This window comes from Phymastichus coffea, unplaced genomic scaffold, assembly GCF_024137745.1.
Source record: "Phymastichus coffea isolate CEN01 unplaced genomic scaffold, Cenicafe_Pcof_1.1 PCOF00017, whole genome shotgun sequence".
In the NCBI taxonomy this organism is placed as follows: domain Eukaryota; kingdom Metazoa; phylum Arthropoda; class Insecta; order Hymenoptera; family Eulophidae; genus Phymastichus; species Phymastichus coffea.
Window position 1 is genome coordinate 2,957,826 of NW_026706828.1, and position 6,022 is coordinate 2,963,847.

Genomic DNA, 6,022 nt, shown 5'->3' on the forward strand with positions numbered 1-6,022 from the left:
TGCGGTTTCTGTCGTCGAAGGTCGGCCGGAACGAGAATCACTATCGACAGAAATGCGACCATCCCTTGAACCGTTTATACCACTCTTTTATTCGTGTTTCACTCATACACTCGCTTCCGAAGGCCTTTTGCACTATTTCAATAGTTTCCGAACTCGTTTTTCCGAGTTGAAAACAAAATTTGATGCAAATTCGTTGATCTCGTTTTTCAGTCATTTTTGACAATATCAAAATCTGACGAACGCGAAAAAGGAAATGTAAACAAAGACACGCTGCACATGAACTATACATCCGGCAGGTGTCAGTAAGTAACCAATAGATTCATGAGGCTTTACTGTTGACGTTTCTGTTTGGTAGAGGTCGTTTGAACACTATGTCGCGAAGATATAAACGTAGGCCTGACACTTTCCGGACAGACCTCGTATATCATCTTTGATTTGAACTTTATTATTACACCACGAAAAAATAATTAAATTGTTAAATAATTATATGATTGATAACGAGTGCGACTGCTGCTTGTTATGTTTCTCTCTCCCATATCCTAATATACTTTTGTAAATTAAATCTATATTAATATGTATCACTTAAGTTTCAGCGGGCTGAAGTAAGGTAGGTGAGAGAGAGAGAGAGTCGGAAAGAAAGACGGGTTTCTATTATCGAACACGCGGACCGCGAGAAGAGCGCTCGGTTTCTCGGCACGAGAGATTTGGCTGTAAGGTTTCGACACGAACATACGTGCCCGACTAATCCGATTCCCTTTGCCTGATTCACTCAAGCCTTCGTCGACCAGATTGACGACGAGATCCAAGGGGGAAGAGCTCGGAGAGTCGACGGATAGAGGAAGAGAGCGAGAGTGTTTTGTATGTACGAGGTGTGATCAAAAAGTAAGGTGAATTTTAATTTTTCTCAAAAAATATTTATTTATTCATCAATTTTTATTTTATCTCCTTCAAAGTAATCCCCCTCGGATATAACGCACTTGTGCCAACGCTTTTTCCAATCCTCAAAGCATTTCAAAAAATCATTTTTTGTGATCTTGTTTAGTTCATCCTTCGATGCCGTCTTTATCTCCTCAAAACGCCGTCCTTTCATGGGCCTCTTCAGTTTTGGGAACAAGAAGAAGTCACAGGGGGCCAGATCTGGGGAATACGGTGCCTGTGGCATCGTTACGGTGTTGGTTTTAGCCAAAAATTCGCGCACAAGCAACGATGTGTGAGCAGGGGCGTTATCATGGTGCAAAAGCCAATTTTTATTTTTCCACAAATTCGGACGTTTCTGGCGGATTGCTTCGCGCAAATTGCGCATAACTTGCAGGTAATATTCCTTATTTACTATTCTACCCTGTGGCAAGAACTCATGATGCACCACGCCCCTGCAGTCAAAGAAAATTGTAAGCAAAACCTTTTCATTTGATCGAACTTGGCGTGCTTTTTCTGGTCTTGGTGATCCAGAATGCCTCCACTGGGACGATTGAGTCTTAGTCTCGACGTCATAACCGTATACCCATGTTTCGTCACCTGTTATAACCCTGTTGAGTAAATCTGGATCATCGTTGACGTCATTCAGTAGCTCTTGGGCGATGCTCATGCGACGTTTCTTTTGGTCGAAATTGAGCAATTTCGGAACAAACTTCGCTGACACATGTCTCATGTCTAAAACACTCGTTAAAATTGATTGGCACGAACCAAATGAGATGCCAATATCATCAGCAATTTCTCTAATGGTAATTCGACGATTTCCCAACACTATTTTCTTCACTTCTTCAACATTCTCATCATTTGTTGATGTGCTGGGGCGTCCAGAACGAGGTTCGTCGTCGGTGTCTTCTCGGCCTTCTTGGAAGAGTTTATACCACTTATAAACATTTTTTTGGCTTAAAGTAGACTCACCGTATACCACTTTCAGCATTTGAAGTGTTTTGGAACATTTGATTCCATTTTTCACACAAAATTTAATGCAAACTCTTTGATCCATGTTTTTAGACAGCAGCAAATCGTGGAGCACGCAAAACACTTCTAACCTTGATGCCTCTCACAAACAAACCAAACATACTACAAAGCTGAAATTTGGAACGTATATTCTAGACGAGTGTACCGACATAACCAAATAAAAAAGTCGAAGATCGAACGGACGTAGCCCGCTAAATTTCAAAATTCACCTTACTTTTTGATCACACCTCGTATGTGACGGCCTTTTGCCACCGGCGCCTGCCTCTTCGGGGCCTTTTCTTTGTCAATTGAGCGCCTGCTGCGAAGCAACTTCTACGGGGCAGCGATTTATAATACCGTCGCGTACCTTATCTCTCTCTTAAATTAGCTTCTCTCTCTCTCTATCTCTCTCTCTCTCTCTCTCTGCCTAGCCATACTTGTATGTATATATTTTATTCCTTTCTTGTTTGTTACCCGTTTTATCGCTAATAAATACTACGTCTACTTTTCTCGCGCGATTTGTTTTAATTCATTATTCCGCTTATCCTGTCGATCCCTCGAGTTTCGCGTTTAGGCGTGCGGGTCTAGCGCTCCGACCTGGCATTGGAGCCACGACACCCCGACTGGTGGAGAGGAGTCCCAGGTAGGAGACAAACCGAGCCATTCAGCTTAACCGAGCCCGGATTTTTCTCAATCCCCGTATTATTATTAATTCTTTATGTCAACGGGATAAATCTCCATTACAGATTATATGAACATATCTTGACTTGAAAAGACTAACGTGTCAAGAATAAAATCGAAGGGAACAATATTTTCGCAGTGTAACAGACTAGTATGAATACCCGTGACTCAAACATATGTAGCCCCGAATTATAATTTAAATTATTATAAGATATCATATATTGTAACGGCTTGTTAGTAGTTTTAGTTTATATAATTTATTTTTAAAGTAAATAATTGATAAATTTAGTACGTTTATTTTATCGTATTTGAAGTTTGAATTATTTTTATTTTATTCATATTTATTTTTTTTATTTATATGCTGTTTTCGGCGTCCAAGTCGCTTTTTAAGTTATTTATAAGATCTTCGCCTATGGATCGCTCATGTATTCTTATTAATGGCTTTATATCCTCTATCGATATCCATTTTATTAGCATAAGCTCTTTCAAAGTACTTATTAAAGCAGCAATTTTTGATTATTGCTGATATTGATTTTGCTGATATAGATATTGTTTGTGAAGCTTCATTTTTTTGTTATTGGATGTACGTATTTCACCTCTACGTTACTGAGCCTTCTTGTTAATTATATTTTTAGTAATTCTAAGCTAAGTTGGTTGATTAGTTTAAAACTAAATTTTATTCTTCTCTTGATGTATGTATAGTATGATTTTTTATGTATTACTAATTTTTATTAACTTTTATTATGTATTATTATTTGTATATTTTGTAACGGGGTGGATACCGTTTAATTACTTTTATTCGCGCAACTTTATTGAAAGGCGAATGTAATCATCTATGCTCAATACGCCATCCGGAGAGCATGGGGAAACGGGTGTCAGTTAACCGATATATCTATTAATCTACGAGAAAGTGAGTGGAAGCAATATGGAATGAGCGAGTCGAAAGCACTTGTTAATGTCACGTATAGAATCTTTTATTATCTATCAAATGCTACATAAGGTCGGCCCGCGTGTTTGTTTACATCGACGCTCGCACGACGACAACATGCAGTGTCGGAACGCTCGCTGCTCTTTGTTGGAAGAGCTATTACATGCACGCTTGAGATGTCGGAAAATTAATCGTTATGTACGCAATTATATCGCGACCGCGAGATTAAGCTGGCCAGCTTACCTTAATATCGCAGGCGTACGAAGACGGCACTAATAAGTCACACTGCGAGGGAACTGTTTTGAGTTTGTGTCGCGGATCGCGAATTCACTCGCACGCGGCTTCGCCCTCGATGGCGAAACCTCACACACACTCAGCCGGTCTCGTGAAAGACGATGTTTCTCCACCGGGTCGTCTCTCTAGGTTACTTGCGCATACTATCTCCTTCTTATTTCCGGTATCGGTAGCTCACTAATCGGTGGTATTTTTTAACAAACGGACGAGCACGTTGATGGAAGGATCCTCACTCATTTACTTGCGTGACGGTGGTCAATGCTTCACTGGTTCAATTTTAAGCGCGCGCGTTCCGTCTGCTTGCGTGCCGCATTCCTTCGTCGCGTTCCTAATCTCCCCAGTAGGTGCTGCCCCCGCGAGCAGCAATTAGGTTACATCATTAGCGCTAATTCGACGTTTACCGTCACAATTTATATCCTCATTTTTTTGTTATCATAATTATATGTAATTTTTTTATTTTGGGATGTAAAAATCTCGTTGATTGAATTAATAAAAAAATATTTATATTTTACTTCTATTTTTTAATGTTTCTTTTAGTAGGAGATGTAGACGCTCCTTTTCTTATTTATTGTTACATTTGATTGTTTAAAAAAAATTTTTTTCAAACTATTTTTCTTTCTCTGCATTTTCATTTTTTGCTTGTTTAATTTTTCTTATTCTATCACAAAACAGACAAATAATATATTTGTTAAATTCTTGCGAAATTCTATTGTAACACTTTGTTCTATGAATCATTCTATTACAAACGAAACAATAAACTTTTAGTCTGTCTTTGTTTCTGCTGGTGCAAATCACGCAAGTGTTTTTCATATTATCTGCTTTATATATTAGTATTTTTGCTATTTCCCTTCTGTACTCTATAGGTTCAAGGTGTAGATCGAATGCATTTTCTTTTCCTATGTTATTCATGTAGCTCATAACAAATACACCGCAATTAAAGGAATCTAATTATAACTCTCTTTTCATTTTCGATATCTTGTATTTCCAATTAATCAATTTCAAATTAGTTATTGACTTATTTAATGGATTATTTAAATACTTTTTAAAATTATTTACATATGTTTTAGAACGCGTCGACATCACATTACCTTCCATTGCGAGAGGATCAATATTCTGTAGCGTTTTATCTTCGACATTTATAATAGACAAATACCAATGACCGGCAGAACAATATGGTAACAATGTTTTACCTTTAAATTCATGATTTATATGAAACATAAACCATTCAGATCCAGGAGTCAAATATACTTTTCTGATAGGATTATATGTACATAGAATCAAACGGGTCTGGTCAGTGGGAATGAAAATGGTATCAACCCACTCTTTTTCACAAATAGTTCCGAATGCATTAATAACACAGCCTTCGATTTCAAGCTCTGACACATGCTGTGCATATTCACGTAGTGTTCTATACTGTTCTGTAAACAATGGATATTCAAAATTATCTGGATAAAGTGAAGGTTCATAAATATTTCCTGTTTTCTTATTAATTAATATTTTATGTTCTCTAATTAGATGCTGACTTTTTCTTGTATATTTTCCAACAAGCGCTATTTCTTAACAACCCATATAATAATTATAATTTGAAATTAATCCGTTATCTAATATTTGTTTTCGTAATATCTGCATTCAATCTTCAAGTTAATTACTTTCAGAGGCTCTAGCTATTTGTTCAGCATTATTAATTGATTCTACTAAACTTTGATTGCTCGATTGTTTAGTTTCTGCAGAGTTTTCTTCAGTAGCCCAATTCCTTATTCCTTAATTACTTTCTTCTGATCTCTCTTCTTCATTTTCATTCTTCTTAGCATAATCTTTATCCTTTTTATTCTCCACATATTCAGGAATATATTTTAAATTTATTGGATTTATTACATTAATACGGTCGCTTTCAATATCAAGTAGATATGTATTCAAATCTATACAAGGCAATGGATCTGAATCTGGTTTCATTTCTACTGGAACTGAAACGGAATCCCATTCACCTGAAATTCCTACATTATCAGCTTGAGATTATATACTTATTTGATCGGTACTTATATCATTTTCAAAATCTTCACAGACAATAGGAACAATTGAGTTTTCTTGAAATTCGTTACAGTAATCTTCATCTAATGCAATCACTTTCAAACCATGTTGTTTTTTACGTGACACACACATGTTAGCCATATTAACATCATAAATCATTTTTTT